Here is an 11,438-nt window from a genome sequence, read left to right on the forward strand (position 1 = left end):
GCTGCCTCTGGGACGAGTGTGTTTTGCGCGCGGGCGGGGAGGGGGCGGGGGACTGAGGCGGGGAGGGAGGGGTGTCCCCCAGCTCCGCAGCGCCCCCTCGTGGCCCAACTCGCGGCTCTCACCTCTCGGTGAGCACCCGACTGGCTGCTCTCTCCGCCGCCCCGGGAGCCGGAGCCGGGCGCCTGCACCCGGGGCGTGGGCGGAAGGAGCTGAGGCTTCCCCTGACCCTGGCTGGTGTCGGCCCCCAGTGCCCCCGGGATGGGGGTGGGGGGGTAGGGGAATTAGTCCCTCCCGCCTCGCGGCTGCCTAAGGCGGAAGAGAGCGAACCCGGGGCGGAGCTCCCCGAGCGGGGTGGGGCGGGGCGGGAGGGGGCGGGCGGACTGCCTCGGCGGAGGGGCCCGGCGGGAACAAACAGCTGCCGCGGCGGGAGCTGGCTCGGGTGGCTGGAGGCGGGTCCTCCTCTGCCCGCAGATCCCGCAAACGCTCCGCTCCCCGGAGCCGCCGCCTGGAGCCAGTGCGCTGAGCCCCTGGATGTTAAGGTCCACGCGGGCGCCAAACGGAGCCGGGAGAAGTAGCGATAGCCCCCACCCTTCATCTACCCAAGGCAGCGCCCTGGGCCACCAAGGCCGAAGCGCAGTTGGAGCTCGAGCGGGAGCCTGAGACGGCCCGACCTAAGCCGCCCGAGCTGGGCCCGCCGGATCCCAAGCGGCTTCCGGCCCAAGGGGAGACGCAGTTGAGTGACCGCGAGGAGCAAACTTGGCGCCCTCAGCCTCGGGCCTCGGAGAGGTGAGAGATTCCGGCCGCGAGGAGATTCCTCTCCTCCCTTCCAAAGCCGAGACCCCGCCACACATCCTCTTGCCGCGGCGCGGGACCCCGGACGCAGGAGTGTGTGCGGGGAGACCCGGGGAGCGCGTCGCCCTCTCCCCGAAGCTTCTGTGCGGCGCTTTGGCCGCATTCCGGGAGCGCGGACCGATCCATCGCTCTGAGTTTGCCTGCACCCCGCCCTTTTCGGTACGGGTATCCGTTTGTCTTGGGCTCCGTGACTCTGTGTCTCTCGCCTTCGGTGAATCTCTGCCTTGTTTCCTCTGGAAACCCTGCATTTGTCTGGGTGTCTCTTCGTGGGTCCGAGAATCCCTCGCTCCATTTCCCTACCCCCAGTCGCACTGCAGGGCTGCTCCCCCTTTCTGGCCGGACTTGTAGGCTCTACGGACCGGCCACAGGACCCCGACAGACACCTTCCTCAGTGAACCCTGACCTCAGCTCTAGGCCAGCGTTGCCTCGTCTCTCAGGAGCCCGTGCACACAAGGTTGGTCCTGTGCCCTTCTTCTTACCAGCCGGGTTTCTGCCCAGCCCATTAGGCTTCTTTCTCCCCTGGCCAGGAACCCAGCCACCAGTAGACTGGGCCCATCTCAACCCTGAGCGGTGACAGGGGTGGTAGGCGCTGGTCGTGGGCAAGAACTGAGCTGATGGACGGGCTGCTGCCCCGCCAGCGCCGCGCAGTGGTCAGAGCTCCGGCAGGCGAGGCCGGAGACCCAGCTGCCCTCAGCTGTCGCAAGGCTGTATGACAGTCAGCAAGCTACTTCCCCTACCCAGCCTCAGTTTCCTGCTTTGCCTAGTAGTTAAGAGCAGGAACCCTGAAATTAGGCTGCTGGGATTCTGGTCCTGCCTTGCTTATTTACGAGCTCAGTCATCTTGGATACATTTCTTAAACTCTTTGTGCTTCTGTTTCTTCCTCTGTAAAAATGAGATTTAAAAGCACCTACTTCATCACTAATATCTAAAAGTAGCTATATCACTCTAGGCTACTTATGAAGAGGGTATTGAGAGCACTTTGCAGACTCTTGGGGAGAGAGAAAGCAGGTAGAGGTGTAGTCTCCCACTTGGATCTCAAGCTATGGTCTAGCCCTCCACTGTGTTACCCCTACTGGGGTAACTGGGTTATCTAACCCTCTCTGGTCACTGTGCTGAATCAGATCCCCTATAGATAAGTGCTGGAAGCAGGGTGTGAGGGATCATCCGGCCCGGTCAAGCTGTAGCTCAGCAGGATTGTTGTGAGGGTGGATGCATTCTTTCATCTAACAGTTTCCAGTCTATGGAATAATCTAGTGTAAATCTAACTCTCCCATTCCACAACCAGAGGCCCAGAGCGGGGTGGGGTGGGGCAACCAGAGGCCCAGAGAGGGGAAGAGACTCACCTAGGCTCCTACAAGATAGAGCAGGACCAGGTGCTTGTCACTTAATCTTCACAGAGGATGGAGGTCTCCATCCTCTCAAGCCATCTGGCTAAGAGCAGAGGAGAGTGGAAGCAGGTCTGACTACCCCTCTACCCCTGTCCTGGGGGAGAAAGTCCTCTGTTCCCCCTACACACACTCCTCAGACCAAGGGGATCCACCTGGTATGCAGGGTCTGCATAAACAGACTGTCCTCAGGAAGAAGAGAAGAGGTCCAGTCCTCAAACCATGGACAAGCAATCGGGCAGGGATAGTGGCCCTGAGGGATTGGAATTTTCTAGGTGATAAGGCCCTCCAGAGAAAAAGGTGGGAGGGGTTGGAAAGAAGTTTTTTGCATGAGTCCAAATAAATTCACATACCTAGGGTTGCTAGATTTAGCAGATTTATTTTATCTGGCAACCCTACACCTACCCCAAGCTTGTGTATTACTTCATGGAGCTCTCTCTGGCACTCACAGGTAGCCCACACTGTCTACCACACATCAGCTCCAGCCCAGCTCTGCTCTGCTAGTATCTAAGAAAATGGAGAGGAAAATCAACATTGGCCTCAGCTTACTACATCTCACCTTCTGAATGTCTTCATTTCTAAAATGGCAGGCTTGTGCCAGTCCCTTCCTCCCTTGCCAGCACTTTCTGGCTCCCCAGGCTCCAGCCTCCTGCCCAGCTTCAGGGTCAGGCTGGCTGAGGCATTTGCTGCCCCCATCTCCTGGGTTCTGAAGGTCCAGGCAAGACTCTACAGAGCCACTGCGGCTGCGGGCTCTTGCCTCTGCCTGGTTCTGCTGCACGCTCTCTGCTTGCTGAGGCTCAGGTTGCCGGGAGGGATACGGGCCCTTAGTCCCTGTTCTGCAGTGTGGGGGTGGGACATGATCTTAAGGAATCATCCGACCCTTCAAACACACACTTTTACAGGAGTGCCAACAGGCTCTGAAGATCATGTGACTTGGCCAGGCTCCTCCCAGAGTTGGGTTGGATCCAGGTGTCAAGACTCAGAGGCCAGAACTCCTTTACTTATTCAAATAACTCTACTTAGCCCCTCACCAAGCTCGGGAGAGGTGTTTCTGGGAACCTCTCAGTCCTCCCAAGGTTTTAGTGTAAATCTAGAAGGGCCAGTTTGTCTTGAACAATGCCAGAAGTAGGTGAACTGGAGGCTGGGAGACCGTCAACGGGGACCTTGGGAATGCCTTTCGTTTTCTGCACTTCTCCGCTGGCACCAGCCTTTCCCACCTGTGGGCTCAGCCTCTTCCAAGCCTTCCGGTCACATTTGCTATCTGGATGACTCTGTCACTTCCCTCCAAGGAAAACCTGTGCTTCAGCACCGATGCCTGAAGCCTCCAAGAAGCAGAAGGCAACAGACTCTGTGGGCCTTGGCTACAGTGTCCCTACTAGGGTCTGGCCTTCTCCTTCCTCTGCCTTACTGTTTCACTACCTCCTTCATGCAGCCAAGAAACAACTGGAAGGAGGCTTTTTGGGGTGCCTGTTGGGAGGGGAGTCCACCCCAAAATGCCCAGACAACCAGGGAGTTGTTGCATGTTTATTGTGATGTGTTGCTGGCTATCAGTGGTGTCCCTCCCTTTATGGCTCCTCCCTTGCCTCCTTATGGTCGCCGTAGACGTGCTGTTCTCAACTTGGGGAAAAGGACAGCTATCAGATGGTTTTGAGAATATAATGAAGTCAATCGCGAAAGTGGCGACGAGCGGCGCTGAGCGAGCAGGAGGCGGGACGCGGAGCGGCCTTCCCGCCGGGTGAATTCTGCGAGCACAGCACGGCCTCAGCCGGGCAGGGGGACACCACGCCCGCACACTTCCCTAATTTTATTCACAAACCTTGCCAGTCTCCGGGAAAGCTGCGAGACCCGCGCAGCCGCCCCCTCTTCCCGTTCCGCCATCGGCTGCAGCTCGGGGATGGGGGGTGGGGGAGACAGTTGTTTGGCCGAAGCCGGGGTTATCTCTGGACCCTTTTCTTCACCCAGATCTCCGCCTGTTCCAGAGCGATCGGCTCCCTTGGCCCGGGCGGAAGGCGGAAGATTCTAGATCGGGAGACCTGCGGGGACGAACCTCAGGCGGCGGGGCTCCCCACACACAGGAGCAGGGCCCCGGGTCAGAGTTCAGAGAGAGGCCATACCCACAGCAAGCAGAGAAATGATAGGGCTCCCCGCGTGTGCGCCTTCACCCCAGCCGAACACCCGCCCTCCCCCAAGCGCCTCTGAACTGCTCCCCACACCTCCACGTACCCCCCACTTCTCAGAGGAAATGTCTTTCTCTTCTTTCACCATGCCTGGCCACAGCCGCCTCCCGGCACCCCTATCCTGGAACTACGTCGGGGGGGCCTCGCTTGAGCCCCAGCACCGAGCAGCGGTTGAGACCCGGACGAGCTGCGGAGCCTGCCGACTCTGGTTCGCGGGAAGAGGGTTGCGGGCCCAGGCAAGGGTGAAAACAGCGCGGCTCCGCAGCCGCCCAACCTGGGGCTCTGGCTTCGCAGCGACCGCGGTGCTACAGGCTCCCCTCGCTGCGGAGACGCACAGCTGGGGGCAAGGGAGAGGGGACTCTTCCAGGTGTGTCGGAGCGTCAGCCTCAGGTCTGAGTGCCCCTATTGTCTAAGTGCGTCCCGGGTTTTTGCGAACGAGGGTCTGTTTCTCCTCCCTCCGCGTGCGTGTGCCCCTCCGGACGCCGGTGGCTCTGTGTGTCCGACCCGCGCCTGTCCTGATTGCTCCCCTGCCAACCGCACGATCGGTGCGGGGACTGCCCTGGAAGCCTCGCCGGCCAGACCCACCGCTCTGCCCCAGCGCCGGAAGCGGCAGGACGTGGCTGGGACTGCGAACCCACTCCAGGCCCGCAGCGGTGACCCTGGCGGGGAAGGAGGATGTGTGAGGGTGCAAGCGTGGGTGTGGGTTTGGGACGAGAGCCGGGAGAGAGAGGAGAGCGCACCGGCAGGGCGCGGCGGAGAGCCGGGAAGAGTGTAGCGGCGGCCTCCTGCCCACCAACTGCACGCCGCCCGCTGGAGTAGCAAGACCTCGGGACCCGGACGCCCTTCCGCAGCCCTGAAGTGGGGCAAGGCGGGAGGGAAGGGAGGGGGGGGGCCAGCCGAACCCGGTAACCGGCGCAACACGCACACGCGCGCGCCATCGAGTTTAGCCTTTCGGAGCCCCAGGCAGGGTTGCTGTGAAACAGTAAGCCCCTACGTGGTTGGGGAAATGATGCCGGGTGCCTGACCCCTCTGGAGCCCGTGCGGAGCCGCGTAAGCCCCACAGAAGCAAAGCGAGGGGACCAGAGGGCGTCTCGGCCTTGCCATGTAGACCCGGTGACCGATTCCTGGGGAACAGCGACCTCTGGAGGAGCGGCGCGTCCACGCAGAGAGTCAGGAACTGGACGACCAGGTCTAGGACCAGAGGGCCCTTTCTCCACCCCACCCCTTTGGCAAACTCATCCAGAGACTCATAACCTCCAGACTCCTCTTCGCGCATGCTTGCTTCCTTTCCCAACCTGTACTCATGCTTCAAATCCTTGCTGAGATCCCGCCACCTCCAGAAAGAAGGCTTCTTGGGAGCCCAAAGCATCTTGCCCTCTTCCTGCTCTGAGCTCCTCAAACTGAAAGCCTGAACCCTTGACAACAGCGCTTGCACCCCGTTCTGCACAGCCGACCTGCTTCCTGCCTCGCCCTTCTCCAAAAAGCCGTTAATCCATACGCTCCACCCACCCTTTGCATTGCATGCTGGGTGTGCTGTTTTTCTTTCCCTCCAGTAAATAAAAGACTTAAGCCATTTATCCCAAAATTGGACTGTAGGTCTTCAAAGTCCGTTTCCCAGAGAGGGAAACCCAGAGGGAAGGCTGACTTGCCCAAGGTCACACAGCAAATTGGTAGCAAAGGCGGAACTAGATCCCTAACCTCTCATTTCCCAAGCCCAGAGCCCTCTCCATTTCACATGGATGTGGGGAAGGGCTCATTTTGAGGGATGAGGCCTGGTTGGGGGAGTCGACATAAGAAGAGGGGAAATACAGGAAAGGATGGGGTAGGGGGGGTCACTGCTCCAGGGTGGGGCAGGAAGGAAGGAAGGAAGAGGGGGCAAAGCTGCCCTGGAAAGTCAGACTCTTCCTTTCTTCAACCCCAGCCCAGATCAAGCTACTTTGAAGGACTCTAAATGTCAGGGGTTGGCTAAGTGTCTTACCTCAGGAGGTGGGTGGGCTGGATACAGCCTCAGTTCAGACAAATACCGCCCTGCCCTCTGCCCTGGGAAGGGGGAGAGGGGCTAAGAAACCTCTGCTAATACACACCCAGGGGGTGCTGCCCAGACCTCAGAGCAGCAGGAAGAGGCCTCCTGGGGCTTGCAATTATAAACTTAAAGGAGAAGCTAGGAGGATGATTCTCATGCAATTTGCGTGAGCCCCCAGTGATAGCTGCGCCCAGCTGCTTTGCTTTCAGGGAAACCTGTGCTTGTCTGCACAGATAACCAGGCAGCCTGGCCCCTGCCTCTGTGTCCAGCCACACCTCCAACCCCTGCACTCCACTCAAAACTGCTTTCTCTCGCTCTAGACCATTACCTGCAGCTCACTCCTGCCTGGCTCAGTCCTCCTAATCCTCTGCCCATTTCAAACGTCAAACTTCATAAGACACTTTCCCCAACAACACCTCCCGTTGGCCAGGCTATGAGGGGCTCCTGCCTGTGTGCCCCTCAAACACTAAACTCTCTCCATTGTCATCATTTATCTTCCAGTCTGTCGCCCTCTGTAGACTGTTCCTTGGAAACACTCATTATGTTGCCTTCATCCTCATTTTTCCTCCTCTACAGGGTGGAGATAATAATTGTACCTACCTCACTGAGTTCTCGTGAGGATTGAATGAGCTAATGTGTATAAAACCCTCAGCCCAGTGCCTGAAACTGTGAAAGAGCTCATCAAACATCTCTCATCATTATCACTCTGCCTCCTGCCAGGCACAAAACCCAACACAGAGTAGGTATTCAGTGAATCTTAGACATGTGGATACAGGAACCAATGAGTGAATGAATGAACAGTGTGATGTATCTCTCCCTCTTGTCTAGGACTCCCCAGACAGATAGCTTCCATCACCAGTGGAAATAGGTGTTCTTTGAAATCAGACATTGCTTCTGCCCCATCGGTCCCCATCCCTGAAGGGAGGAGAACACATCCCTCTATCAAAGAGTCTTTCCATGGTCCCTGACACCAGCATTCATTGGATTTCTCTCTTGTGTTCTCTGTCTCAGTTTCATTCTTTTAAAATGTTGTGACCGGGTGCCTGGGTGGCTCAGTTGGTTAAGCGACTGCCTTCGGCTCAGGTCATGATCCTGGAGTCCCGGGATCGAGTCCCACATCGGGCTCCCTGCTCGGCGGGGAGTCTGCTTCTCCCTCTGACCCTCTTGAATCTCGTGCTCTCTCTCATTCTCTCTCTCTCAAATAAATAAATAAAATCTTAAAAAAAAAATAAAATGTTGTGACCAATCAAACCAGCCAAATCCTGACAAAATCTTCTGGGGGCTCCCCATTGCTTATAAGACAAAATTCACTCTCCTTAGCATGATGAATTGAACATGTTTACAGTTTTGGGGTATCCCATTTCTCTGTTGGATAAGACTTCCCCTCCCACAGTCCACATGGTCCTGATGGGACTGTCCAATCTCTGTGTCCTTTATACTTACTTCCAAAATTAGACAGGCAACCCAGCATGATCAACCATAGCAACCATTGCAAACCCAAGTCCCAGCGATTGGTCTAGGCAGGAGTAAGTGACCTAAGCCAAGCCAGTCACTCCTTCTACAAGATTGATGTATAGATTCTGGGATTTCAGGAGGAGTGCTTCTCCTTTTGGATCAGAAGATCAGGTGGAGAATGTGGTTTGACACTGAAGCCCATACACACAGGAGAAACAGCCTAAAGAGTGAGACAGCTTAACAACAGTGCTGCGTCCACTGGCTCTGCCCAAAACTAGAACCCTTAGACTTTCCAGACATTCTAAAGATCTTCTCCCTTTTCTTAAACTAGGTGTAATGACGTTCTGCTAGTTCAAGTTGAATTTCACAAACAGCAGAACCATAAGAGAGGAGGATCCTGGGTCCCTGAAACCTTTGAGGTGCCATACCACCCTGAACTGCCTCAAGACTTACAGGGAAAGGAAATACATTTCAATATTGGTTAAGCTGCTGTTGTGGAATTTTCTTTGGTGGGGGTGGTGGCGGTGGTAGTGGAATCTGCTACTCACAACTGAACTTAACCCTAATTAATACAGGAGGGGATGGGAAGATGCCCTATAGACACAAAGGACCAGTCTAGGGTCATTAGCCTGGAGAATTAACGGCTCAGGGTTGACACAGCCCCCATCTTCAAATCTCTACAGGGCTGACCTGGAGCACAAAGACCATGGCAAAAGGGAGCCTAAAGGTTGTCAGGAGACTCAATATCTGTGACTCCATGGAAGGAGAGCCTTCCAATAGGGCTGTCGCTCAGAGAGGTGATATGCTACACTGATGGGAGTGAGCGCCCCATCACTGGAAATGTGTGAGCTACGGCTAGGTAATCACTGGATAGGAATCTAGGCACAACAGACAGACTGTAAGTCTTAGAGATGGAGTCAGATTACGCCTCCACCATGTATTAGTCTCAAACAAATAACCTTTCTAAGCCCCAGTGTCCTTGTTTGTGAAGGATCCAGATAGCTGGGTTAGAGACAGAAACCAAGGCAATTTCCTAGCCTGTCACCTCACAGAGATTCCTGACACCTAGAACGAGCCAACTATGTGTCAGGATGCCTCAGAGAGGATCCTTGCTGGCCTCCCAACCTTGACATTTTTGAGGATGCCTGCTCCAACCTGCCAGCTGAATGAACCTCCCCCTGGATTGTTCCTGCAACTGGAGAAGAGCAGTGGAGCCTGAGTCTAGGGGCCTGAGATCTCCTCCCATCCCTGCTTCTGCCCCTCCCAGGTCCTCTGCTTCCTTATCTGACATGTAAGAAGTGCATCCCCTGTTTTGAACAGTCTGGCTCAAGAATCAGGGCTCTTAACTACTGTGCCCTACCTACAATTCCAAAGGTGAGTGATTGCCATTCACAGCAATAATAATAACCATGTTTGCATGGTCTTGACCTGCCCAGGTTCCTGCTCATCCTGGTCTCAGTCAGCCAGAATGGTGCCATCTGCTACATGAGCTGACACCACAGGTCTGGGCCAACCCAGACATTCCCAGGCTACTGAGGGCCTTGTTTTACAAAGTGGATTTGGCTCCCCCTTAGTCACATGCATGCCTCTCACAGGGGGCCTGCTGCTGGATCTTCCTTCATCCACTTCCTCCCATGAATCAGGGCTACTCCCAATGAAATGGGAAATCCAAGGCCAGAGAGGAGCAGATCTTAGAACATGACCCGATGATCAGAAGGAAGTCACAATTGGGGATGAGGGATGGCAGAGAAGGGGAGATGGCAGCATTTGGTAGGAGGCCTGGAGGCCTGAACAGTGGAGGTCTGAAGAGCAAGCTTCCTACACCTGCCTCTGGTGCCCAGGGTTGGGAGACTGAAAGGGAGAAGAAGCCATCACTCTAGATAGATTGATGGCCAGGGCACAAACCCCACCCCGGGTAGAGGTGGCAAGTGCCCAGGCTTCCCAGATCCACAGGCCAAACCATCTGGTGAGGGGCCTAGTGAGAAGTTCTGATGGGAAGGTCACAGGGGAGAGGGCAGTGAAGTTTGAGAAAGTGGAATTCTCACCATGGTCACCAAGAGTCCCTTTGAGAAATAAAAGTGGACAGCTGCCAAAAGAGCCAGTGTGGTCACAGGGAGCTTGGTGTGCTGACAGGGACTGCGTGGAAATGCACTTCCAGGAACTTCCCCTGCAGATATACCTGCACACATGGGACATGTACCGGCTCTCATTGTAGCTGGTTCTGGAATGCCAAAAGGTGGGAGACAGTGTAAGTGTCCACTGACAGGGGGTTGATTAAGCAAACAATGGCACATCTCACAAGGAAATAGTATGCTGTGTAAATAAAATAAAGAAGTTCTTTATCTATTGATCTGGAAAGAGCCCGAGATGTATCATTGAGTGAAAAAATTCAAGATACTTAACAGTGTAAAAACATGCTTCCAACTGTGTTTTTCTGAAGGAGAAAATAATGTATATTTGTTTTGGTTTGCATATGTAACAAAAATATCTAGGAGGATGAATAAAAAACGAATAAACATCTGTTGGGGCAAATAAATGGGGAACAAAAATGGAAGAGAGCCCTTTCACTGAATACTCTTTTATAATTTTAAAGCCAAGTAAATATATAGCCAATACAACAATTGAATAAATACTTTAAAGCAAACAATGGAATCATCTGAATGAAGAAGGCTGAGTATGTAGAACATATGAGTAATAAAAACTGAAACTATGTGGTAAACACTTTCTGTGGGCTCCAACCTAAAAATATGGCTGGTGGCTAATGTGGAAAGCAGGGACATTTGAGCCCAATCTAGTGGGTGTCTACGGGCACTGGCCTGTAGCTCATCAGGCAGGGAAGTAGGCAAGTCAGCTAGCTAAGACCCCAAACTTTCTACCTTACCCTTTTGCTCTTTTCTGCCCATCTTTCACTGTCTCTGCCTCCTGTCTTGGTCCCATCTAAATTGCTTTGGAAGTCATTGGACGTTTTTAGCCTGCCAGACTGGACAGGGATTAGGATGGAGGAAAGGGTGTCTCATAGAAACTGGAATAGCGGGCTTCTCCTTTCCTTCAAAACCCCAAGCCAGAGCTCACTTCTTGTGAAGCCCACCCAGCCCCGGTCCCTACACAATTCCGGAAGCCAGTCTGACGCTTACGGTGGGGACTGCGTACCCCTCAAGCAGGGTCCGGACCTCTTGTCTCTAATTCTCCTCCAGCCCCGAAACCTCAAGCCCAGCCTCCAGACAAGGGGTATCTCAGCCAAAGTCCAGTGTGCCCAGCCCTAGCGAGACTGCCCAGTGAGGGAAACAGGGTAGAATATCCTCACCCACCATCACAATGGCTTCAGGCTTCAGGAGTTACAAAAGCCATATCACCCTGGCAGAGAGGGCAAGGCACATCCTCCCTCTTTGAGAAGAGACTGAGCCTAAGCCCAAGGCAGAGGCTCCAACTGGTGAGTGACCAAGGTGACCACGCACCCCCTCATCTTGTCAGCACTCTGCACTATATTGTCACCCACCTGTATTTGACTCCTCTGAGCAGGGCAGTGTCTGATTCGTCTGAGTGCTC

At 54.9% G+C, this 11,438-nt stretch overlaps 1 long non-coding RNA gene across 2 annotated transcripts; it reads left to right on the top strand.

Moving 5' to 3' along the window:
- Positions 1 to 393: 393 nt before the first annotated feature.
- LOC112823817 (uncharacterized) lies at positions 394 to 5,999 on the top strand. Of its 2 annotated transcripts, none has more exons than XR_012379502.1 (2): positions 394 to 1,306; positions 2,689 to 5,999. It is a non-coding gene; the product is annotated as an uncharacterized lncRNA (long non-coding RNA). The 2 variants fall into 2 exon arrangements; XR_003208154.2 differs by having other exon boundaries at positions 4,515 to 5,999.
- The last annotated feature ends 5,439 nt before the right edge of the window (positions 6,000 to 11,438 follow it).

Source organism: Callorhinus ursinus, unplaced genomic scaffold, assembly GCF_003265705.2.
Source record: "Callorhinus ursinus isolate GAN/ISIS: 27379988/994484 unplaced genomic scaffold, GSC_fseal_2.0 scaffold9, whole genome shotgun sequence".
Classification (NCBI taxonomy): Eukaryota; Metazoa; Chordata; class Mammalia; order Carnivora; family Otariidae; genus Callorhinus; species Callorhinus ursinus.